General features: G+C 42.4%; 1 protein-coding gene across 1 annotated transcript in view; it reads left to right on the forward strand.

Annotated features, from left to right (window-relative positions):
* The first annotated feature begins 1,917 nt into the window (after positions 1-1,917).
* SLC6A15 (solute carrier family 6 member 15) overlaps positions 1,918-27,761 on the forward strand; it is a 316,654-nt gene continuing 290,810 nt past the window's right edge. The window contains exon 1 of the mRNA XM_078674224.1: positions 1,918-2,079. The gene's annotated coding sequence lies outside the window, so the exon portion shown is untranslated. The remainder of the gene's footprint in view (positions 2,080-27,761) is intronic.

The following is a 27,761-nucleotide window of genomic DNA, read 5'->3' on the forward strand; positions in this document are numbered from 1 at the left end:
AAATCAAATCAAGACTCTTCCTGGTAATGTGCAATTGATAAATATTTGCTCAAACCTAATTTCGGTTAGTTCTTAGTGGAACCAATTGACTGAAATAAGTGGGCTAGAAATAGCCTGCCACGGCCGGCAGTGGGAGTACCTGCAGGGCGGTGACGTGGGGAGGGGCAGGGTGGGGGGGTAGTAATGTATGGATTACGGAGTTTTACAGGTAAGTAAACATTTAAATAAATAAAACGAAGTTTGTGCGCGCACTGCATCGCATTTGGGATACAGTGCACTCAACAAAATTTGTTTTATTTATTTAAATGTTTACTTACCTGTAAAACTAGGTTATCCATACATTACTACCCCCCACCCTGCCCCTCCCCCTCCCCACGTCACCGCCCTGCAGGTACTCCCACTGCCGGCCGTGGCTGGAAATAGCTATTATTAAATGCAATCCAGAAAGAAAACTATGTGAAAAAATGTCGGCTCTAATAATTGAGTGGATGGTTCATTACATTTTATATATGAATGTAACAGTGTCAAGATGGCTTGTAATATTTTAGGTTTAATACTGTGTATCAACTGTATGATTTTTTTTTAATTAATAAAAAAACTTTTAAAAAGAAACCAGATTTCCACGAATTATCATTTGTGCACTATAGAGTTTTATCAGTAAAACTACGTCTGCAACTTTAGCGGTTATTTCAGTAGAAACGCGCAGTCTATAAATGACCGTATTATAGCACCCCATGCTTTGGTAATATATTCGCGACCATGTATTCTAAAATGCAATACTAGATACATACTACATCAGTACCACTCTCCTGCTGAATGGCCTTGGCTCGTTTGTTATTCTTGTTCTTTGCGTGACGCTTGGATGTGTCTAACAGCCAGATTCATCATTGTCCTGTTTTGCGAGTCCTTAATAGCGATTATTAAGGAATCGCTATTAAAGACTTGCAAAACGGGATTCATGTAGAAATCGCAATATTAATTGCGATTTCTACAGCATCCTTATTTGCGATTAGCAAATTGCTAATCGCAAATAAGGAATGGCCCACCATTCTTTCCTATAGGCCTGAATGAATCCCAAATGCAAAAATTGCGCTCGCAAAGGGCCAGATTCTCAGAATCTGGCCCTTTGCGAGACGATTTTCCCTTGATGAATCTGGCTGTTAGTCCTTATAACTTCAGTAATATAACAGTTATGGCAGCACCTCCGTTCTGAAAATTGTTCCAGCACCATTGGCGTTCTCAATCACTTTCACGAGCGCAGCATGACAGGCAGGGGTGCGGCCATTTGAGGCGCCAGGGAGATGCGCAGCCCTACATCAACAGCCGGCACGAGTGCCAGCCAGAACACTTGTCTCCGGACGTTCTCTTAGAAAATGACTGGGGGGAAGCGGAATGCGTAGTTTATACAAAATGTGTATTATCATCCTCAAGTGGCGTGCGCCGCTGGCCGACGTGCTGTAGGTGGCGGGCTCACGCGGCATGATCTGAATGTGTCCGGATGCCTCTGAATACATGATGCAACATATTCCTTCTATGTGGTCAAAGAGGGGCTTTTGGAAAGTACACGTTGTCGTGCAGTGAGACCAGAGCAGGAGCTCTGAATGGGTATGAAATGTCCGTGCTTTAGCAAACATATTTGTGCAGTAAAACGTCCCGGCTGTTCATCGCTTCAATTCACTTGCATTTTAGGAATATTTCTCAAAGATCATATGTACTAATGCGTTTCACACATGCATTCATTTGATGACGGGGAGCTTATTTGTAATTTACCACCAAAAGAAAACAAAACTTTCTGTTTCACGGAAATTCAGGGCATGCAAGTGCCATGTGTGACTTCCTGCAGAAATGACGTGAAGAACATTTTGGTTTTGGCGCTGAATCATTGGTACTTCCCTCATACGGATCATACCACGAGGTGGCCATTGAATTCTCTCAACTAGACGGACCCACACAGCCCCCGGAAATTCAGCGCCTATGCTACCCGACGCTCTGTGCATGGTGTGGTCTTCTGTTTCCGTGTACAAAGGGCAATGCTCTTAATCATTTAAGCCACCACCGGCGGGATCAGAGGGGATGACGGTGAGACGCCAGTGTTCTAGGTACCAGAGCCGGATTAGTCTGCTGACTAGTAGACTTTAGCATATGGTCCAGCGCGAGGGGTGGGACTGAAGAATCTACAGCCATTACGCGTTTAGATCCTCGTTTTTAGTGCCTCTTATATGGCTCATGGTTTTGGTCCGAAATATCAGTGTCAGTGTTACTTTAAGCAAGTTTATATTGTGCCGCAGCAATCCTGGTCCTTGACGTTTTTTCACAAAATCCCCCTCAAGTTAGCATTGGTTTGGCCCATTCTCAGACCTGCCTTAGGATGCTGAGAAATGTGATGCGAGCCACCTCTGCCGCTCTGGCTTAACTGAAGCCACACGACGTCGATTGCCCTGAGCGGCAGCAATTTGTTCAAACTTCCCAGCATAAGGATGCTACAGCGGTAGAATGCGCTCATCAAGCACTGTAAGTACACAGCGCATTTCGGGGGAGGGGGAGGGAGGTGTAGGTTAACCTGAGGGCAATAAGGCATCTTTTACTACTAATTTGTGTGTATGTACGCTTGGTAGGGCAACGTTTATTTGAAGAGCGGATCGATCATTATAGAGACTAATTATCCATGTTTTGCCTTTCTCGGATGTATGTTATTTGCAAACAACCGTTAAATGTATACAATGCATTTAAATGGTTTTGCACAGTATGTGTTTATCATATATTGAATGTATTTTATGTTCGTTTTACAATAAAATGTTTTTTAACCCAGACAGAAAAAAACCCAACCTTATCTATTGTTACTTTTACTCCTGTCTGCATGAGCACTTATTTGTCCGCTCGAGGGCCAGAACCGTATCCCGGCCTGGCTCCGGAGGGGCGGTGGGGGTATTTTGCTCCCACTTCATCTTGTAAAGTTGCAATCCTTCTTATCTGCACCGCAACACAGGTTCCATTCTGCTTGTAGTCAAGTGTACAATGCCTGACCTCGTGCGCTGCTGTTTCAGTAGAATAATGAGTGAAAACACTGCTATTTGTTTTGTTTTTTTCCAAATGCGGAGTGTTGTTTTATGGAGCTAGACTTTTAGAATCCACTCATCGGAGCGGCTTCAATTATTTGCCTTTTGATGTTAATAACTTACTGTGTGAGGGGAAGTGTTTGGAGTATTTTAGGACCGCGAAGAACATAGAATATTACCAGCGATGGAAATTGAATAAATACCACAGGGTCCCATAAACTCAGGTTAAAAAGATAAACGCACAAAAGGGCAGCATCATACGAGGTAGTTAGAGTCTTGTGGATAAGAGTCTGACTGTCAATTACACAGTTAAAAAAAATCTCTTACGCCAAATAAATTGGCAACAATGACATTTTAGATACTACATCTCTTCTGGCTTACTTAGTTGATCACAAACATTGCATTTAAAAGTATCTTATGGGGTAAATGCACGTGTTGCAGAGATCATTGTGTACGCAAGAAACTTCAGGGTATAGCCGCAGTAAGATATCTGTAGTGGTTAATGCACCTGCCGAGGAGACCCCTCTGCAGCTTGTAATCAGACGCTTTATTCATGTATTTATCAGAAAATAGCATAGAAGGTTAAAGTGCCTGCTGCAGTTCACTGTGAATAACATGTAGGTTACGGGTTGATATTTAATGTATATAGCTTAGAGGGTTACTGCTTTTGTTGCAGAGATCCTTGGCTGCCTGCAGGTAACACGTTGCATTCCTTTGTTATATAGCTGATTGAGCTTAGTGAACTGTGAACTGGCATCAAAGAGCTTTACGTTTACTGGCATACGTTTAGAACCTTCCATTTTGCTCAATTTTTTGTTATTCTAAGGTGGGTTAAACAGCATCCCTTTGAGTAGTAATAAGTCGTGCTATTTAAATGGTTGTTAGTGTAATTATTGAAATAGACTGATATATCTGCCATTCTTATAGTGTATCCAGGGCCCAGATGTACAAAGCTTTTTTGAGGTCGCAAATAGCCAGATTTGCAGACTTTGTCACTGCAAAAAAAGCTTTTTTTCAGTGTACAAAAGCCAAATTACAATTCAGTAACAAGTTACCGAATTACAATTTGTGTTTCCGACCCAATTCTGATTCGGTATTTGGAAGGGGCATGTATAGGGCATCCCTTCCAAATACTGAATCACAGTTGTTAGACCTGTCAGCTTTAGGATGGTCTTCCTCCAAACATTTTGCCTTCCTCCTCCTGATTTTGCTGAATTCGTTTTTTTGGCCTGAGGACTCTGCACACTTTACCACTGCTAACTAGTGTTAAAGTGGTTGTGCTCCCTCCTATGAACATGGTTTTGGCTTATCCCCAATTGGCATAGTTAATTTACTTGTCAGTCTCTAGTAAGGTGATACTACATTTACCCAGGTTATGTTAATTAAATGCTACTAATGTGCCTACTTGTAAGGAAAACAGGAGTACAACCCATAGACCAAACCAGGACTGGGTAGTTAAGATACAATTAGCACACAATGTCCTGAAAGGTAAAAGTTAGTAGGCAGTTTATAAATAGCATGCATGTAGCATTACCAGGTTGGATAAGAAGGAGATAACTCAATTTTTGAATAGAAAAGTAGTTATTCATCTTTATATATTAGCAGTCATTTCATGGTTGGAGGTATACAGTTGAAAACAGCACTGCATAAATTGTAGGGACAACCACATGAAACTTGGTGCAGCAAAAGTGAATAAATAGTGCAAGTGGCGACGCAAGTGAAAGAGAGCAAAAAACAGCGTGGTCGGCGCACTATAGAGACGTGCAATTTATATACAGTGAGTGGCTAAAGGCAACATGTGTGACTTAGTGATATCACAAGGAGCACAGTTAATTTGTTTAGATTTGGAGCCACTGGGAAGAAGTGCGCCTATTAATTAGGCTGTTGTGTCGACGGCGTTTCGATCCGGACGATTTCGGATCATCATCAGGACTGGTTGTCAGATTTGAATAGTGCTGTGAAAAGAGGGAGGGATAATTTTAACTAGGGAAGGTGGCAATGAAGAATGGAAGGTATTGGGTTCGGGGTGTTGGTTACCTTATAGAATCCATGAAATTTGGAGTCCTTTAAGCCAACTGAGGTATAATTAGTCAAGGACCAACGACGAATCGGGTCACAGGGAGAGCTGGAAAAAGAGAAGGGGAGGAACGGATAAGTGTCCAGCTAGTGAATGATGCGCCTTAAAAATAGAACGTCAGGACAGGCAGGCAAGACAAACATACCTGGCTGATGTTGTGTATCAGTCTCAGTGCCAGTCTGGTTGGAAACGGCAGCAATTGGATGCCTTCACGATGTAATCAGCCACATGAGTCAGCCGAGTTAACAGGGCGCTACCTCACACCCCCCCGCTGACGTGCCCTGACTGCCCCGCCCACCCCGCCGCCTCTATGCGGAAGTGCCTTTCTCGACCTACGCTGCCTGCAGAAACCCTGTCGCATTCTACGAGACGGACGCGCTGACTGACCCAGGTAATTGCTGCCTGCCTCCTTCCATCTCTACCCCCTTCCCCACTCCTAAACACGGCTTGTACGTAGACACACATATCATTAACTAAGGCCCCGCTTTAATCCGCAGCGCCCTGTTAACTCGGCTGACTCATGTGGCTGATTACATCGTGAAGGCATCCAATTGCTGCCGTTTCCAACCAGACTGGCACTGAGACTGATACACAACATCAGCCAGGTATGTTTGTCTTGCCTGCCTGTCCTGACGTTCTATTTTTAAGGCGCATCATTCACTAGCTGGACACTTATCCGTTCCTCCCCTTCTCTTTTTCCAGCTCTCCCTGTGACCCGATTCCTCGTTGGTCCTTGACTAATTATACCTCAGTTGGCTTAAAGGACTCCAAATTTCATGGATTCTATAAGGTAACCAACACCCCGAACCCAATACCTTCCATTCTTCATTGCCACCTTCCCTAGTTAAAATTATCCCTCCCTCTTTTCACAGCACTATTCAAATCTGACAACCAGTCCTGATGATGATCCGAAATCGTCCGGATCGAAACGCCGTCGACACAACAGCCTAATTAATAGGCGCACTTCTTTCCAGTGGCTCCAAATCTAAACAAATTAACTGTGCTCCTTGTGATATCACTAAGTCACACATGTTGCCTTTAGCCACTCACTGTATATAAATTGCACGTCTCTATAGTGCGCCGACCACGCTGTTTTTTGCTCTCTTTCACTTGCGTCGCCACTTGCACTATTTATTCACTTTTGCTGCACCAAGTTTCATGTGGTTGTCCCTACAATTTATGCAGTGCTGTTTTCAACTGTATACCTCCAACCATGAAATGACTGCTAATATATAAAGATGAATAACTACTTTTCTATTAAAAAATTGAGTTATCTCCTTCTTATCCAACCTGGTAATGCTACATGCATGCTATTTATAAACTGCCTACTAACTTTTACCTTTCAGGACTAATGTGCCTATATCACTCATTATGACACTCACTTAAGTAGCCTTTCAAACCTATCTCAGACCTGCCATTGCAGCCTGTGTGTGTAGTTCAAAACTGCCACTTCGACATGGCAAACAATACCTTTTGCAGGTCTACACCTTCTTTTCAATACATATAAGCCATCCATAGGGTCGACCCTAACAGCTCAGAATGCAGGGTACAGTCTATTACTAAAATTGGATATGTGGTTTTAAGGTTTATATGCCCTGGTAGTGAAAAACTCTTAACTTCGTTTCTCACTAAAGCAAGGCCTACAGCTCCCATAATTTAACATTGGGTTACCTTATTGTAGTTAATAAGTGCTAACGTTCAGTTGGGAGTAGGTATGAATGTCAAGGTTAGTCTCTAAAGAACCGTAATTTAAAACCTTTTGTGGTAAAGTTGGATTGTAAGTCACAATTATGAAAAGGCCACTTTTAGAAGGGACGAGGGAGGACCGGTGGAGCTGAAGGAGATTCATGCAAAGATTTTGAAAGCCAAAAGGACAGATCCTACAGAAGTTAGAGTGCCTCAAGGAATTCTGGCATCGACATACAAAGAAGGATCAAGTGATAACTGGAGAGAAAAAGTGTCACAAAAAAACATCCCACCAGTAGCTGAAACGAATTTACCAAGACCACCAAGTCCAAGTCCTGAGGAGAACCCCCAAGCAGGACAGGGTTCGAAACACGTTGGCTTGTGCTCATGGGATAAACAGCTGGGTGTGCAACAAGGGAATACCTACATCTCTTTGTCCCCATAAAGACATTACCCTTTGAAACAATTATTCCTTGAGCGTTACACACAGGCAGGACAAGAGGCAGGAGCCTTTGTGATTATCTTTGAGTGTCCACCAGGTGTATTTGTAAATCAAGGACTGGTTACTTGTACTTGTATTGTTTATGTACTGGTCTATGTATTGTATTGTGAACTGTGTTTTGCATTTTTTTGTGTGACATTACTAGTTACTGTAGGACTTGGCCTTTTTGGTTAAAGTTCCCTAAATTTTATGCTTTCCCCCAGCCTGTTTTCCTGACCTAGAATAGCCAATTTAGATGCTGTTGGTACTCTGCCACTGCTGATCAGTGTCAAAGTACCAGAGTTCCCTGTTTAAAATGTAATGGTGATTGGTTGGCCATGATTGGTATGTTTGCCTTACTAGTAAAAGTCCCTAGTGTTGTGCACTGTGTGGCCAAGGGCTAGTAATGCAAGGACGCGCAGAAAAGGGAACTCAGGCCTTCAGTGTAGGGCCTGCGCGCAGAATGCTAAGTTAGAATGTTGTCCTGACAAGTGCAACCACTTGTCAGGCCTGAATTTCCCTTTTAAGTAGAAACACATTAGGCACCCCTGTGGTAGGTCCCAGGCAACCCCTGGGCAGGGTGCAGTGTAGGTAAAAGGTAGAACATATACTGAGGTGTGTTCTATGTTCTGACAGTGAAAAACATTCCATTTCGTTTTTCACTGCTGAAAGGCCATCCTGCCCATAGGACAGAATGGGGGAGGCTGGGTGTTGTGTTTGTTAGCCTAGTTTCCTGTCAGTTTATAATGGAGAGGTGAAGTTTAGTATGTATGAACTCACAGTGTCATAACACACCTTTCTGTGAAGGTGGTTTTGTCACTGTGTGTTCTTAAAGCACTCTTTTAGAAAGTGGCTGAGTTTTGTGCTATGAGCATTTCTGTGTGTCTCTGCAATGTGGATTGTCTGCCTGGAACTGAAAGGTGAGAGGAGCTGGGAGATGTCTTGACCCAGCGAGGGTTTGAGATGGCACCAGGCTGTCCTGCATCTGGAGAGTAGGGGGAGGAGAAGCCCGGGAGGTGAAAAGGCCTGGGCTGGTGCTATAAACCAATTGATCCAACTCCTGCTGAGTGATTAAGGATTGAGACCCCCTGTATCAAAGGGAGAGAAGTGACACTGGGAGAGAGACATCCAGAACTGATTTAGGGAGTGGTCAGGGACCCCTGAGCACATACGAGCTTCAAAGCCATTAAGGGATATAACTAGGAGAGCTGAAACCCCTGAAAGTGGGAATGAAACAGATATGGATTGAGACTGCAAAGGCTTGGACCCATTCTGTGGTCAAGAAGAACCTCTGCTAAAGAAGGAGCAACTGAAGAGACTGCTGTGGACAGACCAATCCTTGCTTTGTGATCTGGGGCTGGTCTGCAGTTTGCTGTTTGAACTAAGGGAGAGGCTGTTGGGACTGTGCTTAGAGGTGCTGGTTCCCCCTGCTTGAAGAAGACTGTGCTTTGTGATGTGTCTTGTAACCCCCAAGGGCCAGTGGTAAGCTGTCTCCCTGTTTGGAAATACAGGATCATAAAAGTTCCCGGAGAAGTCCCAAGCAACGCGGTGTGCGCATGCTTTTGTAGCTTGAGACCCTCAGAAGTTGTGCCGTGTGATCGTGGGCACACAGGAGTAAGCTAAGTCTCGGACACGCAGTGTGCGTGTTGAAGTGCAGGCCAAGACGTTGGTGAGGAGCCCCTGGTAGTGGTGTGCATGGAGAGACAAGGCGAGGCTCGGACATGCAGGGTGCGTGTTGTGGTGCAGCCCGTGTGTTGGTGACGAGTGCCTGGGCCTTGTGTGCACCAAAGGAAGAAGCGTGACTCGGATGCGCTTGGTGCATGTCGTGGTGCAGCGAGGGCATTGGTGAGGAGCGACTGGACATCGTGTGCACCAATGGACGAAGTGAGTCTCGGAGGCGCTGGGTTTGTGTCGTGGTGCAGCCCGGGTGTTGGTGAGGAGCCCCCGGGCCTTGTAGGCACCAAAAGAAGAAATTAGTTTTGGACACGCTGGGTGCGTGTTGTGGTGCAGCCAGGGCATTGGTGAGGAGCGCCTGGAAATTGTGTGCACCAGGAGAAGAGGTGAGACTCGGACGCGCAGAATGTGTGTTTTGGTGCAGCCAGGGCATTGGTGAAGAACGCCTGGACATCGTGTGGACCGGGAGAAGAGGAGAGACACAAACGCACGGTGTGCATGTCGAAGTGCAACCTGAAGTGCTGGTGAGGAGTGCCAAAGTAGGGGGTGCACCAAATTGGAAGTAAAGTCTCCACAGTGCTGAGGATAGATCTTGGTATGGACTGAGACCGCCGGAAGGAGGGCCAAGTCATTGGGCCCTCGGAGTCAACTGCAGCGGCCTGGAACGGCAGCCATGGAAGAGCTTACTCACCGGTCTGAGTCCGCTGCACCCCGTGACGGAGTTCTGGATCAAGGCCCAAGTCCCTGACATCGAGGAGGAGAGGGGGGTCGCTCCTCCCCCAGGTAACGTGGATCAACACCTGGGGTGAGGTGCGGGCCCGAAGGGACACTCTTTCGGCTTCCTGTTTCAGTCAGCTGCACGAGCCATTGCTTCGGCTTGGATCCTGGCCCGCGCCGACCCAAGGAGGGGCAGTGCTGGGGCCAGAGTGGGAAGCAGTACTTTTGTGTCATCATTTGATCCATAACGGGGGCACTGGTAATGGAGCATGTAAATCTGTCGTATTACACTTTGCATTATTGCTGCTAACGAACTATCGAACTGTCGTTTGACGCCTGACCTCATTTGTTCCTGACAAACTACATGCTTGGTGCGCTATGCACTGCGTTATTTTCCCCTTGCATATTACCTGATTGGAAAGTGGCGCATTGCATTATTTTCTCAGTGCACAGTATCTGAGTATAACGGTATAACGTGACGCAGTGCATTATTTCTTCATTGCACCATATGTAGCATTGTAGCATGACTCATTGCTTTGTTTTCTCCTGGTACAGGGCATGCTGATGGTGATACACATTGCATTATTCCTTTAATTACAGAGTATATGACTGTGGCGCTACATATGGCATTGTTTCTCTGTCGCACAGTATAAGAGAATATCATTATGCATTACAGTATTTGTTTCCTTTTGCATCGTGTGTGATTCCGACAATACGACTGGCCTAACCTTTTGGAAACAGTTAGAAATGAGCCTAACTGTTGGTTAGAAGTGGTTGTTGGGATTAGAACCTACCAACCCACCGGAAAGAATACTACCCATTCTTATAAGTTGATTTTGTATTGTGTGGTCGTATAGTATAATTACTTATATAAAGATTATACTCATTTTATCAAAACTCGTGTGGACTCTATTTGTGGTGACATCATGGGGTTACTGTGAGTGCGGTTGTATATACTGAACACTCGTGCCTTGGAGAAAAGCCTGGCTGCTCGTGCCAAGCTACTAAGGGGGTGAGCAGGGCAATCTCAGATGGTGTCCTTACTTAGCCTAACGTTGAAGCTAGGGGTCGGGGACGCCCTCCTCCAGCATTTGGTGGCGGCTGTAAGCGATACGGACCCCCACTTCCAACAGTTACTGTTTTGAATGTTTAATATTTCTTTGAAAAATATGTGTTGCCTGACAAGATGACATGAGAATAATGGCCCAATCTTGTTTGAAAAAAGTACAAAAAGAAGTAAAATAAAAATACACAGGCTTTAGAACAAAGCACTGAAATCACGTATGATTAATTAAAACGTGATCCATCTGGACACTGTGTTTGTTAGTACAATTTAAGAGTGGTCTAGTCCAGATACTGCACAGATCCAAGCCTTGCTTGTTCATAAACTTTTAGAAGGTTTGCATTTTCTTGTACCAACCATGTGGAACCTGTATCCTGGGTCACATGACAAGGTATAGCTGGCAGTTGGTCTTTTTGAATTAAAAAAAATCCCCCCAAAATGTATTCCTTTGTTTGATTAATTACAATCTTACAAAAAAATTGCTAAAAATGTCATCAAATATACAACTTTTTAAAAGACTAAATATATGATTATCATATCTTATACTTGCTAAAATCCAATACACAGTCATTTTTAGAATACAATGGATAAATAATTCAAATATTATTCCTCTAATTTGTTTTCAACCCCACACAAAAATTTTACAAATGCAGAATTCATGAATATGTCTTTAGAGTTGAGGCATACTATCAATGCCTGCCTACATGTCCTTACTCCACGATCATTAAATAATCTCTTAAGAATAATTTTCCTTTTAGTTTCTAATTCAGGGCAAATACATCATAAATGTATAATATTCTCATGTCCGGATTTACATAACCTACATTGAGTATTCTCTTCTGTGTTCTTCCATGTAGGTAAATGATATAAACCCGGCAATACGCCAAAATGTTCTTTGATAAAGATATGCTTGCTTTTCTGCGACCATGATGTTTCAAGATATTCTTGGACCTTTTTTTCATAAATCCATTTATAATTGGCCATGGATGTTTTCTTTTTACAAATATATCTTTATCTTTTATCAGCAATAGATGATTAGTAAGTTTGTTAATTGTTTTTTTAAAACTTTCCTGGGAAATTGTATTCTCCCTAATTGGTATTACACCAAATTCTTCTAGCACTTTATTTAAATGAGGCCTGGCCTACAGTTTCCTATTATCTTTGACTTCTTGCCATAATAGCTGAGATATTTGGTTTCCTTGATCATTTTTTATTCAATTCCACACTTTAAGAGCTTATCCCTCTCTTGCATATAGCTGGTTATTTAACCCGAATTCGAGACTCACCTGCGCTTGTGAGGCGTTGTTTGGCAGGCAAAATAAAATTTTATACGCTTTTGCAACCACATTATTAATAATCTCCGCATCTTTCCCATTTAATACCTCACAACCATATGTCAGGGTAGGTAATAATTTTGCCGAAATAACCTTTAGTAATGGACGATAAGACAAGTCACTTATTGCTTTTTGTATAATCCTAAATGCTGCAACCAAAGTATTTGTTTTTCTGGTAATATCCTTTTTTGCGGAAGAAAATTTCCACTGTCATTAAATATAACTCCAAGATACCGGTAGGAGTCAACCTGTTCTAATTGCGTTACTTCCAACATCCATTTATCTTTATTTTAAAATCTTGTATTTTTTATAACCACCATTACTTTGGTCTTTGCTTAATTTATTACCATATCATTTTCTTTTGCGTATGTTGATATATGATCAATTAACCATTGCAAACCAAGAGATCTGCTAAAAATAAATTAAAAAGGAGTGGGGCAAGGACTCACCCTTGTTTTAATCCTACAGTCGTAGGTATTTCTTTGGTTAGTGTCTGACCATCACCAAACCTCAGCCTGATCCAAGTATCAGTGTACAAAAGTTGAATCATTTTTGGGTCTCGCTGGCAATGCATCCGCAAGGATGCATTTGTCCAGCTGGAGACCAATAGCGATCAGTCTGGGGGGAAGGAGGACAAGAGGGTGCACAAGCTTTTCTTGCTGGATTCGTGTGCGCGAACGCGCACGTTCCGTCCTGCGCCGCCCTCCCATACTCCCAGCGCATGCATGCACACAGACACACACACGCGCGCACACACGCACTCACACTTACACAGACACGCAGGCACCCAGACAGGCAACCCCCTCCTCCTCCCCCACAGTCACACACGCATTCACACAGACTCCAAGACACATACACACACGCACGCTCACACACATACACAGCCCGCTGCCGCGCGCGCGCACACACATGCCCCCGCCCTCGCAGGCCAGCCACAAAGCGAAGCCCCACTCACCTGGCAGCAGGACTCTTCCTCCCTTCTTCGGCACCGGGGCGCAGGGTAGGCTCCTGCCTGCTCCGGTGCTGCAAACAATCGCGGCTTTTCCGGCTCTTCCGTGGGTGGCGGGGTAGGCTCCCGCCCTCCTACTTCCTGTTTCCGGTTGTCCCGCCCGGCCTGCCTGACTTCCTGGTCGCAGGCCGGTGGCGTTGCGCGGTTGCGCTTCTGGGATGCCATGTAAGTTATGGTGAACCTGCACGTTAATCAGTGTTGTTCAGGCTCACATTTCCACCGGCTCTCTTAGAAATGAGGACAGCGTTCAATTCATGAAAACTCTCCTGCTGTGCTGCTACAGTATTTTGTGGTACTCGAGCGCTATGAAACAACTTTCATGCCAGCGCTACATAAACGAAAAATAAAACATCTGAAGGAGGTACCCATAAAGTCTCATGGTATGTGCTAGAATGTAAGTACAGTTGACTGTTAGATCTGCTGCTGTCAAAGGTCCCTTGCGGCGAGTTCCGTCTGGGGTGCCTGGCTCCAGGCTGCACAGGTGATTCCTGCATCCTGTGCTAATCCACGATGAAGCCGCACAGGGCACCTGTCTAGCCCCCTTGGAATGTGTCTAGGCAGCCATCCAGCAGAAATGTGTAAAGTCATACGCTGCAGCGAGTATTTTAAATGGGCGTCGAAGGCCCGTGTAGAGACAGACCCCTGCTGTTTGCTTTACTCTCTGTAGGCGGCACCTGGACAACGAGCCCTGTGAAGCTTCAGTCAGTGAGCGATTATTAACCCTGAAGGTATTCATGAGAACGCGGACTCAAAAGGTAACGCACAGTCGATGCTTGAACTAGAAATCTAAAACTTTGCACAGTCATGAAAGTGGCCGTGGAATGCTTAATCGAGAGAATGCAAATAAGATCAGCTCATATAAGGCAGATGGGTAGCATAGCTGCCAAGTTTCTCGGGTCCATGCCTGACTAAATTGAGCAGTCTTGTTTTTTTTCTTAGAATTCTGGGACTTGTAGTCTTATTAGTGTGACCAGATTTGGAGAAGCATAACTGAGACATGGCAGACATTAAAGTAGCCTTCAGTTTTACTTGTATATCTGGCCTGCCCCTTTTTTGCGCAGCCATGTAAATGTATGTGTATATTTATATGCGTGCGTGCGCGCACGTGTGTGTGTATGTATGTATGTGTGTGTACATATATATCATCTTGGTAAATATTGTATACACGCATACACATTTATTAGTCTATGTTTACAAATAGCAACAGCTGGACCGCCACCTTGCGCCCCCTCCTTCCCACTAAGCCTCTCTTCGGTAAACACACAGTAAACTCCTCCTGTGATGCCTAGCAGAAATGTAGATTATTTCAGACCTTGGTATTGAATTTTTTTTTTTGCTTTTTGGTGTTCCTTATTCCTTTTTTTTTTCTCTCTTTTTCTTGATCTTCTACTTTACTCTCCTTTGTTTTTCTTATTCCTATTGTAAATTTTGTTCATGATAATGTCTTTCTATTTTTGGATTGATATATGACAGTTGTTTGTTCTGGATTTTTTGGAAAACCTACTTAAAGAATTGTGAAACGAAAAAAAGACTTCTAGGCGTCGGAAAGAGATCCTAGTTTTAAATTCTGCTTTGCAGGGTGACCTGACCCCTTTACTAAAAACTGGGACATGTATTAAAAATTAACAAAAGTGTCGGGACACCAGGATAGACCTTTGAAAACCGGTAATGTCCGAGGAGATCTGGGACGCCTGGTCACCCTTAGTCTTGTGTCCAGGATAAAACCTGGACTACAAGTCCAAGCATTCTAAGAAAAGAGGACTACAAGTCCCAGCATTTTAAAACGAAATACTGGGACTAGCCTATCCTACCATGCATGGACTTGGGACACCTGGCAGCTAGGTGGTAGGCCACTAGGTAGGTGACTGGCAAGACCGAGTCCTGCAGGCCAAGACTGCATGGACCAGAGCAAGGAAGGCAGCTCTGACACTCAGAGCAGCATAGCTAACACAGTGCTGTGCTGCAGAATACCAGCGTAAAGTACTCGAACAACAATGACGTCTGTCTTATAAATGTCACAAAAAATGTTAATATTTCACTTCTGTTCTTGGATTTTCGTGAAAATACAACACATATTGCATTACAAATGCTATAGGTGTCACATTTGTGAAAGTTAAAACTATTGGCATTGTAAATGACAAAGCTATTACTTTAGCTATTTTCACAACCAACACATAAATAAAAAAAATGTAATTTACAATACCAATGGCTCAAACTTTCCTAATGTGAGACCTATTGCATTGCAAATGCTTGTTAATAGAGAGTCTGGACATTTCTTGATCTTTGAGTTTCTTCCACAGACAGCATCTATTCCCACAATCGAAAGCCAATTTAAAATCAACAAAACAAAAATACAAAGGCTGTTTTGCAAAAATTGCTTTATCTATTAATACCGATAGTAATAATATGTTTGTGAAAGTTCCTAGACCTTTGATGAACCCTGATTGATTCGGGGGAAATCTCCGTTTGTCCTTTACCCAGTCTTTTAAACTTGATAATAAAAGCCCTGCAAACAGTTTTGCATCAGTATCTTGGAGGGTAATCAAATGATAGTTCTCTGGTAACTGCCAATTTCCTTTTTTAAAGATAGGCGATATTAATGACCCTCTCCAAGAATTTGGAATCAAATCAGTTTGTAGGACTTCGTTGAAAACCTTTGTTAGATATATAGACCAAAAGTCTGGTTCTTCTTTGTAGAGAGCAAACGGGATTCCATTGGGTCCTGGTGCCCCGTCTTTTTGTTTCTTTATTAATTTAGCAACTTGTGCTTTTGTAATACAGAATTCAATATCACATTCTAGGTCTGCTTTAACCATCATTGTCTGCTTGCATTCCTGAATGTTTTCTTTGGTAACAAGGTTTAAGAGCTTTATAAGAAATGCACACCATTCATCTTCAGTTAATACGTATGCACCGCAGATTTATTAGGTCAGGCAAGACCATTAATCATTTTCCAGAACTCCCTTGCGTTTGCTTGATTACTAGCGTAGAAGATTTTTGTCCACAATTCCTGCTGGGCTTTTTCATTCCAAATTAATTTCCTCAAATTATGATTGATATTTTTTAATTTTAATTGTATTTCTTCATTGTTTGGGAAGGTAATTAGCTGTTTCCTAAGTCTGTTACGGGTCCGTCTGATTTTTCTAACCGTATATGAGAGGTTGATGTTTGTATCCCTTTTTTCCGTTTGAGTCATTTGTTTTTTCTGTACACGAGTAACGGTATCATAAGGTTTAACTATTTTCTGTGTAAAGTTTTCCCATTGCTTAATTACAGACCTCGTGGTGTTATCTTCAAAACATTCTTTGATTAGTTCTTGCGTCTTTTTCTTCATATCATCCATATTATTTGTACAGGTCTGACCTTGTGTTGTCAAATATTTTTGATGTTTCAAACATGCTAATTTTATATTGATTATTTGTTGACTATGGTTGCTATCCAGCACCTTCCTTACATGGTAGGAAATAATATTGTTAAAAATATTTAGATACCATTGTATAGTCTATTCGTGACTTAAACTTGTGTGACTGAAATGTCCAAGCTGGTGGTATATCTGATGCAAATCTACCGTTTAATATTCTTAGTACCAATGCTTCCACGTCCATCAAATAGTTTCTCCCCAGTAGAGTTTGCTTAGCATTACTTATGGGATCCAGCATTTGTTCCGGGATTGCCCATTGCTGATTTTGAGACTGTATAAAATCGTCACGTATGAAGTGTATTAGTAAATTTATATTAAAATCACCTGTTACAATAAAATCTGCAAACAGTTCTTAAATTATTTGCTCTAATAAGAAGGTAGTAAGAGCAGCACACATATCCTTCCTTGAAGTGTGATTAGGTAGAATAAATATATTGATTAACATTAGAGTTTTTGATTTTTTCCTTGCTTGTTACATATTTCAACTTTACCACTTAAAAGTTAGAATTATTAATGACAAATTGCTCATGTTCAACTTTAAGGTCAATCAGTATAAATATTGCTAGGCCCCCACAGGTACGACCACATTTATGCTGTTTAATTGCAGGCTCAAAGTATCCTTTGTATCATTGTAGTATAAAAGGGTCCATTGCCCATGTTTCCTCCAATAATATAATTTGAAAGAAATTTGATAGTGTATCTATTTGGGCATTTTTTTTTATCTTTTTGCATAAACCATTTATGTTCCAAGAGCATATTCCTTTTGTTAAAATGTCCATATTCAATTCTTCTGTTTTATCTTGTAATGTATTCTGTCATTGTTCTTTGTTACCATGTAATGCTGTCAGAATCCATTTTTCATTTATTCCTTTTACCTTTTCGACTTTTATTTCATTCTTGGACTTTTCCTCATCGTAGCATATTTTTCCCAGGGGATTTTTTAATATACAAAAGACTAAGTTGTCTTTTATCCCTTTTACACTTTTCATTGGACTTTCTTCTTTTATAAGTGAAGTTGGATAAACCTTTGGGGCTGGTTGACTGATTGTTATCCCCCAGCTATGAAAAGTTTCTTGTTCCTGCATGATTTGGTCCGCTTTAGAATCAGTATCTACAGTTAAGAGTGTTATTGGTTGACTACCTTCAGGGTTTTGCAAAAAACCTACACATTCAATATCTTCCGTTGTCAATTTTTCTAGTGATGGTACTGATTTCAACAGCAGAAGGATATTTCCTCTATTCAAAATATCATGGTTGCCACGTGAGTCGTATAATGGATTAAGAATCATTTGGGCAGACCTTTTAGAAAACAATGCTTCTTTCTTCTTATCCTCAGAATTTTGGGGTTCCTTATATATAATTTGTTTATCTTAACCACTTCTTACAATAACTAGGTCATCCCATTTTGGTTTATGCCTCGTTTCCTCAATCATTTCTTTCGCTATCATAGAGTAATTTCTAGTTTCCTCTATTGAATGTTTTTGAGCAACTAGGTTATCTCTTTGTTGTGTCATGTTCCAGCCTACTCTTTGTGCATTATTTTAGCCTTGGTGAATTATTCTCTGAAGTACTGGACCAATATACCTTTATTCTTCATTTTTGCTAGTTAGTGAGGTTTTAGGTTCAAGGGGAGTTACGGATCTCATATTTTTAATCGGGTCGATTTGAATATCACAAGTAGATTCCTTTGTTATTACACAGCCATTCCTTTTTAGGCTATATTTTTTTTCTTTATCTTGGACTTTCTTCCCCTCCAGTTCTAATATGCCAGCTATTCAATCAGTATTATCCATTAATATAATTGAATTTATCGGGAGAGGGTTTTAGTCTGCAGGATGTTTCCCAGGCTTTATAAATATATCATAATATTTTCCGTTTCCCCCCAAATATTTTTGAAGGTTGACTCCCAGATAGATCGCTATCTTGATTTTCAATTGAAATTTTCCTTTTTTTCCCTCTACTTTTGTCACATCAGTTGGTGTTTCCAGTTTGGAGTATGATTTGACTGCGTTTTCATTTTTTGCCTTATTTCTCGCTTTTTTATCTAATTTTTTCCTTTGTCTCTTTGTTGTTTTAAAGGCTATTAGATCTTCATTATCCTCTCCTTCTTTATTCAACTGTTCTGGGAAATCAAGCAGTATTTCTTTACTTTTTAACTCTATTATGTCACCAGTTTGCTCCATTTTTCCCTCTTCTGCAGAAACAGATGGATTTTCGTCAGAGTAACACATCTCTTCTTTTTAATCCTCATGTTTTTTGTGCACAATGTCTTTAACATCTTGTAGTATGGAGATGAATTTCTTGGTTTCCTAATTGGATTTTTGATTTAACCATATGATCGTATTTACCGCTGTATTCAGTTTTAGATATCACTTGATCATTACTTTCCATATTTTTTTCCTTAATAAGTGTTGTTTTTAACTGGTTAGCAGTATCACTGTCTTGATTTTTATAACACAATTCCATATTTATTTCTCCACTCGTTCTTATTGACATCATTGTCCCCATTGCAGATTTAATCATACAAGTAATTTTGTTTTGCGTTCCTTGTACAAATGCGACTGCATTATTTACGGTGTGCTCATGATCTAGTGATTTGTTATGTGATGTGTAATCATTAGCTGATTCACTTTTTTTCCTTATTTGAACCCTAACTTCTATTGGTAACGGAACCCATGCAGTCATTGAGCTCATAGTTTTATCGACATGTGACAGGTCATTTGATGGTATTTATATCCCAATCCTAACCATATCTCTTTCCTCTGTTTGGGTTAGCAATCCTGGGTTTAGTAATTCCGATTCCGTTCTTTGCTCAATTATTTGTCCCTCTAGATCCTTAATATGTGTATTGCTCACACAGTTGCACTCCCTCTCTAAGCCAACTGCTAGTACCTTTCCTTCCAAGTTGTTAATTGGCTTTTTTGTATTGCTCCCAGACAATGAGACAAAGGGGGAATAAGTGTTGGCAGGATGGGATATTTGTCAGGATGAGGGGGGAGAGTTCACTTTGCAGATCACAAAGGCTCTTCCTAAGCACAATCACAAACGGTTACCCATTAGTCTTTTGTGCCCCTAGACAAGATGGGGCCAGGGCAGGGAGGCAAAAAATTCTAGTCACTTCTGTAGAGGTAGGACTTTCGAATTTTTTACCACTTCAAAGCAGGCACCAAGAATAAATAAAGGACACTAAGATATAACTCTTCAGTACACGTCTGGAGCTGTGGAAGACTCAGAAGAAAGACTGCTCTGCTGCAAGGACTACTGCTCTGCTACTTTGCTGCCCTGTTTGAAAAAAAGTACAGCTGCACAGCGGATATGCAGCCTTTAAGTAAATAATCACATCTGACAGGTGGTGTAGGGACAACGTTAATTAATTTTGCCACAGACATATGTAATGGATTTTTGCACCCATTTAGTAATAGTAGGCAAACAGAACATGGAAAAGTGGATTGGAGTTAATATTCGTCTGAAATATGACAGTTCTGTCTCATGGACAACACTTCAAGCTATATATGTTGATTTATGTACCAAGTAATGTCATATAGAGATGTAGCTGTATCAGTTATTGCATACTGGCATTTTAGAGGTGGTGCCCTGTTTAGCCTGATACCAGATCAGCTCTGCTGCATTGAAATCCCCTTTTCTGAAGCATTATTGTCTCTCCTGGTATGCCAGTAGCTAAGTCAGAACTCATTACAAATGCCAATTGAGAGATAGTAGTGTTGTCTAAAGTTTGACACTGTAATTCCTGTGGAACCTGAGTGATAAGGTCAGGTCTGTAATAATCATGTCAAGTAAAAGATAGCCCTGCTTCATAACTGATCCAGAGTCTACAAAGTACATGTGGCACGAGCGATAGTTCTTTTGTCAAGTTTTAAATGTGTGCAATTTATTATCCAAGTTTTATTACTAATATTAGCACATCTTTAGGGAATGCTGAAATAGGACCAGTCAAATAGAATGGGTAAAATGCTGGCACTGGCTACTACTGATTGGATGAATCCGAAACAATCATGCAATCAAATAGCATTTGTAAATTGCTGCTTATCACCCTGTGGAGTATGCAGGTGTTGTGCTGCCGGTGTCAGTCAAAGAGCCAGGTCTTGAGTCCTTTCCCAAAGAGATTGAGTGAGGGTAAAGTGCGCAGGTGGAGGGTGTTCCAGGCTTTGGCGGCAAGGTGAGAAAAGGAGCGTCCTCCGTCGTGGCTTTAGTGGATGCATGTTCCCTGTGCGAGGTGTGCGGATCGCAGATTTCTGGGGGGGGTGTTGGTAGAAGGTCAGGTGTTGATTTATGTAGTGTGGTCCAATATTGTGGAGGGCTTTGTAGGTGTGGGTCAGGAGCTGGAGCTTGAGCTGGCACCTCTTTTGAATGGGAAGCCAGTGGAGGCCTTTGAGGTGTTGGGTGATGTGTTTTCTCTTGGGCAGGTTGAGGATCAGTCTGGCTGCTGTGTTCTGTATGGTCTGCAATCTTTGCATGAGTTTGGAGGTTGTGCCGGCATAGAGTGTATTGCCATTGTCGAATCGATCGGTGATGAGGGCCTGCATCACGGTTTTCCTGGTGCTAGTGGGGAGCCATCTGAAGATGTTTCAGAGCATCGAGATGGTGTTGAAGCAAGCTAATGCAAGAGTGTTGACATGGCATCGCATGGAGAGTTTGCTGTTTAGTACGATGCTGAGGTTGGGTGCGTGGCCTTTCGGCGTAGCGGTGGGTCCGAGCTCTGTAAACCACAAGGAGTCATTCCAAAGGGTGGTGTGTCTGCTGAAGATGGGACTTCCGTTTTGTCCGTGTTTAGCTTGGGGCAGTTGTCTTTCATCCATGTCAATACATTCTTCATGCAATTGTGGAAGTTGGTCTTTGTCTGGGTGGGGTTTGCTGATAGTGAGTGGACAAGTTGGGTGTCATCGGGGTAATAGATGATGTTGATATTGTGTGCTCTGACAATGTTTGTAAGCGGTGTCATGTAGATGGTGAAGAGACTGGGGCTGAGAGATGACCCTTGGGGTACTCCGCAGATGGTGGTGATTGGGGTGCGAGGTGAAGGGGGCAGGCAGACTTTCTGGGTGCATCCTGTGAGGAAGGACACCATCCATCTGAGCATGTTGTCTCTGACTCTGATTTGATGAAGTTCCTGGATGAGTGTGTGGTGGGAGATGGTGTCGAAAGCTGGGGAGAGGTCCAGGAGGATTAGGGCGACCGTTTCTCCTCTGTCGAGTAGGGCTCAGATGTTGTCTGTTGCTGCAATGAGGGTTGTCTTGGTGCTGTGGTTGGCTCTGAAGCCCGTTTGGGTTGAGCCAGTAGATTGCTTCTTTCCAGATGTTTGGTGAGTTGGGTGTTGATGGCTTTCTCCAGGACTTTGGTGGGGAATGGGAGGAGGGCGAGCTGACAGTAGTTCTGTGGATCTTTGGGGTCCACAGATAGTTTCTTTTCTTGAGGAGGGGTCTGACCTTCCCGTGCTTCCATGTGTTGGGGAGTGTTGATGTGGTTATGGAGGTGTTGAGGATGGAGGTGAGGTGGTGCTGATCTGTTTTCTTCCGAGGTTGAAGAGCCATAGGGGCAGGCGTTGGTAGCACCCCCTGAGTGGATTGATTTCATCAGGGCAGTGGTTGTCGGTGTGCAGAGTTGTTCCCTCGAGGTTAGCGCGTTGTTGGTGGTTGACAGGTTGCCTAGGATGTCGGACGGCTGGGGTTTGAAGTTTGTGCAGATGATTGCTATCTTCTTGTGGATGTGGTCGGCCTGGGAGTTGCAGTGTTCTTTAGAGGGAGGGATCGCGTTTTCTGTGGCCGAGGGGCAGGAGAATTCTCTGACAATGTGAAGAGTTCCTTGGTTCAGTTGGTGCTGGTTTCAATGCGGCTTGCAAAGGCCACCTTTTTTGTGGCTTTGAGCTGACGGTGGTAGTTGTTGAGGGTGGTTTTGTAGGCAGCTCGTTTGATGGTGTTGTTGCTGGTCTACCATCTTCTTTCTTGTTGTTTGCATTTGTGTTTGCTGTGTAGAGTTCTGGTGGGTACCAGCTGGCTCGTTTGGTCAGTCTGTGCGTCTTGGATGGCTTTGAGGGGATGACTTGGTTGGCAGCATTGGTGATCCAGGTGTTGAAATTCTCTACCGTTTGTTTCGGATTGGCCTTGATGTTGAGCTGGGTGGTGCTGAGGGCGTCTTTCCATTGTTGATGAGTTACTGAGGTCCAGCTGAAGTAGGGAACACTCTCTCGGATGGAGGTGGTGTGCAGTAAGCCATCAGGGGTAAAGTCTATCATGGCGTGGTCCCACTGGCGTAACGAAAAGTGAGGGGGCCTCCCTGCACGGTACGTAGGGGGCCCCCTCCGGGCTCAATCAGGAGCTCTCCCGGCCAGAGTTCAGTGCCGAGGGGGCCCCTTGGAGCTAGGGGCCCCCCGCACTGCGTGGGCTGCAGGGGCCTGTGTTACGCCCCTGCATGGTCCATCCAGGTGAGATCTGATGTGGGGCTGTATCAGATTCTGTTGCTGGATGTGAAGATAGGGCCCAGCGTGTGTCCTGCTATGTGTGTGGGGTTCGGTGATGATTTGCTTGATTGATTGATACTCTGCTGCCCTGCTACTCTGCTGCTCTGCTAATCTGCTGCCCTGCTGCCTGAGTGAGAAGATATTGACCTGCATCTTGATCCCAGGATCACCAGAGAGACTCCAAGGGCTTGTTGGATGGCCTCCTGATTTGAGCTTCAGGGACAGAAAAGGCTCCAACCACCTCTAACCCTGCACTTGGACTCTATCTGTTGTGAGTCCTGCTCCCCCCAAGACATGCCATCCAAGTCTAGGATTCTTGGAAAGTTGGCCTGAAGGTGGTCTGCCAGCCCAGCTGATTTCCTATCAGAACTGACACAACATGACACATCCCCTCACATCTCATTGGAACTGATGCTGTGCAACTCATTTCTATGCATGACCTTGCATTGCAGCCTCACTGCTCCTCAGAACCACTGCTGCATGACGCATCCCCAATGCAGAACCACGCATTGCATCCCCGCTGCTCCTTGGAAGTGCTCCTTTGCAAAGCATTTTTGAATCAAGACTTTGCATCACAGCCCCTCAGCTCCTCGGAACCACCACTGCGTGACACATCCACAACATGGGAACTCACAACGCTCCACAATCAGGAATTAAGGTCCAGATTGTGGGTTTTGCCCATTCTGTGTCTATGGGAAAATGTGTTGATACATATGGCCCTAAGGTACTTTGCTCAGTGGGCCAAGCTTGGTCTCTGTAACCAGCCTGTGCTCCATTATGATTGGCCTGAACTTGTGACTATATCCCGGTCTGGCATGACCAGTTAACTACCAGTTGGTGCTTTTACTTTTTAAGTACTCTTTTTATCCGAACCTTTACAATTGCATATCTTTGCTTATACCAATTGGGATTTTGTTGTTTTTGTGTCAAATAATTTATTAAATTAAACTCTCTTTTTCAAAATCGGTGTGCTGTAGTGGTATGTATTAATGTTTTCCAACCGAATTCTGGTTGCAAAACAGTAATATGTTACCAACACCTTGAAAGAGGTGTTAACCCATTCACAAATGGGAAGGGATCTTCAAAGCATCACTTACTCTTTGAACATTTTAAAATAAATATTTTGTAAGGGCAGGCAGTGGTCCTACTTCTACTCTCAAAAAATAAAATGTAAATGTCTCATTAAAAAAAAGCATCCCTTTTACCTGCGTTTAAAAAGAACCTTTTGCTTTATTAAAAAGTAGTCACAGACATAGTGGTCTGTAGACCCCAGCAAGCCACCATACCTGTGATTGCTGTGATTTCTAGTGGGTCACAAATTGTGATCTACCTAATTAGAATATATGGGGTAGGTCAATTTGCACCACCATTGGAATCGCTATTTTAAAAAAAATTCTTTAGTACATTAGGAATTGCGATTGCCAAATTGCAATTTGGTAAGAATCACAATTTGGAAATTGCAATTCCTCATGTTAGTACAAATGGACCCATATCTCCTAGAGATTTGAAAAGTCACACAATTGCCTCTATAATAATTTATCTCTTAAGCTCCATCTTGCTCCCTGCTAGGATGGAGTCAAACTAACGGGGCATTAAGTGAAAACTCCCTCACCACCTGCAGGTTGCTGCTAAGGACCAAAGCATACAGTGTGCAAACACCACTGAAGATGTGCCCACAGGCACACACAACATGTTTCACTGGCGCCAGGCCGGAATTTGAATCCAGTTCAACATCACCTACTAGATCTGGGATCAGACGGAATGTCTCACCATTCCAGGGCTGGCTAATACAATAACTAGTTAATTGTAATCAGGTAAAAATTTATACTAGATTGCATAGATAAAAATGTGTTAGTTCATTATAGTCAGTATCTGGGTAAGGAGCCGATACTACCTTTCGGTATGTTCCTCAGCATAATATGAGGTTTATTTATATTTATTAATCAAAAACGGAGACATTGTTTTATCATCCTTGAAAGAATGAGGCACTGAATCTGCTAGGGGCAATCTTACCTGCAACTTAATGCAGAGCGTACATTAATTTAATGAACTATTGTAGCGGGTTTAGCAACTTCACTTTTTTCTGCAGAGGGTGGACTGCTGTTGCTTAACATAAGCTGCCATTTCCCTACCCCAAAATCCACCTTGAGCAATGCAATGCAGTAAATAATATCTTTGGTTAAGAACAATCTGGTGGTACCCATTTTATGAAACTCGCAAGACTGAAAGACTGAAGGGCACTGCTCAGATTAATACATGTGATGAATAGGCTTCACACAGATCTTTTCAGCTGCCACTCTACCCAGTATTCTTTTTAAGCCATTTTTTCTGCTGGAAAGCATTTTACCATTAGTAAATTACTGACTGTTCAGGCCTGACCTAACAACGCTGCTGTGCCAGACCTTATGTGATCTACAGAAAAAGAACTTTCAGAAGTACTACTAAGAGAGGGGGTTGTGCTCTGCCCACAGGTTGGTTACACTGAGTACAGCATTTGATTGGGCAAAAGTTGTGTGCTTCCATTGATAAAGAGTGCTTATAGTGCCCTTTATATCTTGTGGAAACGTTTGATGCTCAATACAGTAGATATTCATTAGTTATAGAGCAAGCCAGTGTTCAAGGTTATAAGCTTGACCTGTTTATTATGGAAAGTAACAATAAAGGCAACTAACAGAGTGGTACTGTCTGTAGTGTTTCAGGGCCTGATTCACAAAGGGCCTCACACTCGTGGTGGAGGCTCAGCAATCGCGGGGCAGTCTACGCACTCCAGGGCAGAATCTCCACAATGATAATCAGACCCACATTGTTTTAGCATTCCGAGATGGGCAATATGTTGTTTCTAAATGTGATGGCCACACTGGAATTTTATACCAACAATACCCTTGTACTATACCTTTGCAACATGATCACCCACTGTTATTTTTAATTGTATGTGTTTTTGCAAGCATATGCTCACCGTATATGTATATTGGTGGGTTTGTTTGTGTGTGTTTTATTGTTGTGTGAATGGGTGGATGTAAGCATGAGTCGAGTTGTTGGGTGAGTGAGTGCATGAGTGCTAGGATGAGTGACAAAGTGTGTGTAAAATATTTAGTACCTAAACCATCAATGAACGAAAAGGCGTTTTCATGTATAAGCGATACCTGTTGTCATTTTTAGAGCTTGTTTCTCTCTGCCACCTGTAGTAACCGAACAGAAAAAGTTGTCTAAATAATTTTCGAAACAGACGCCATAAAATGTAAGGCTGTATCCTGGTTAGGGAGACTGATTAGCTCATAGAAAATGAGGCACGAGATGCCCTACCTCTATCGAGTCAGCATCTCTGCCATACTTTTTATTTGGGCGTAAAAGTAAAATATTACCCATCATATTTGATTTCCGTGTCCTTCGCACCAGTGGTTGCTCAGGAAGTTCACCTTTCTGTTTCAAAATTAAATATCTTGGTCCTTGTTGTAATGTGAAAATACATTTACAGAGGCAGAGAAAACATTGGTTCAGTCCCGGAGATGCCCCCCTCCAATTTAAGTAATGCTCTTCTCTCAAAAACCCACTCAATGCAACGCTGAAAGTGCCTCCTATTGATGAAGATGATTTTTAAAGATCTTTGCACATTACCAGGTACTCAAACACAGATATACAAAGGTGAATCGGATCATTCATTTTCTTCCACGGTTGGATTTTAAAATTTCAAAGCCAGTGACTGAGATTAATTCTGCAGATTCAACACTGGCAAGGCAATGTTCCTTATTAATAATGTCCAATCTTCTGCTATCGTGTTTATGTCCACAAATGTTGCAAAGAAAAATTGTCCTGCACAGTGGGTCTGTTTTCGTTCACATTATATACACGTTTTGCTTTTGGGTGTGTGAAACAGTGCAGTAAACACAGCAATAGGATACTGCTGTAATGCAAAGTAATCCGCGGCATACAGAGAAGGCTGATGCATGCTGCTCCCCAATGTTGGCTACAATTGAGTGAAATCAGTTAAAAAAGGCAGGAGTACTTATATACTGATAGCTGCTTCCGTAAGAGTCCAAGCACACACTCTAAGCCTAGAAACCTAACAAGATCTCTCGTAAAACACCGTTCACATTTAAAAAAAACTGCTCCTGAAAAATCATGCACATCTGCTAATGCTTAACATGTGCTAATGAAATCATGTTTATTTTCTAGATATGACTCTGCTGGTGGTGTAGCTAGGTTGTCATGAGCCCTAATGCTAGCAAAGACCATTGTCATTCATTCTTTATCCTTTATTTGGCCATATATGGCCATAAAAGACAGAAACAATACAGAGCAATTAAATGGTTATGAAAAAACTCAATAAAACTCAACATAATTTTTGAGATAAATGATCCAATAACCATATAGCATAATAGCTAATGCTCAACAAAATAAAATTACAGCACATAAGTCCTTTAAAACAATGCTCATATCCGCATATAAAGAGCATGATGCATCTATAAAATATGAACTAATCAAGTACAGTAAATATCTAAAATCGGAATAATTTTTTTGAAACAGGCAGTACTATTCGTCCATAGATTTACTATCTAAAACAGCTGCTGTAAGGAAAGAACACACTAATTGGAGTATCTAATGATTGCAATTTGTGCAAGGCCTGCACACAGCTTTGGTACCCAGAGGATTTTAAAAGCGATTTCAAAAAGAGTCTCTGGGCACAACAAAAAAGGATGTAATACATTAGTGATTGTGAAAGAAAATTGTCCCTTTTACCCCCAAGTTGTTTTTAAGTTAGTCACAATTT

The sequence above is a fragment of the Lissotriton helveticus genome, chromosome 1_1 (assembly GCF_964261635.1).
Source record: "Lissotriton helveticus chromosome 1_1, aLisHel1.1, whole genome shotgun sequence".
Taxonomy (NCBI): Eukaryota; Metazoa; Chordata; class Amphibia; order Caudata; family Salamandridae; genus Lissotriton; species Lissotriton helveticus.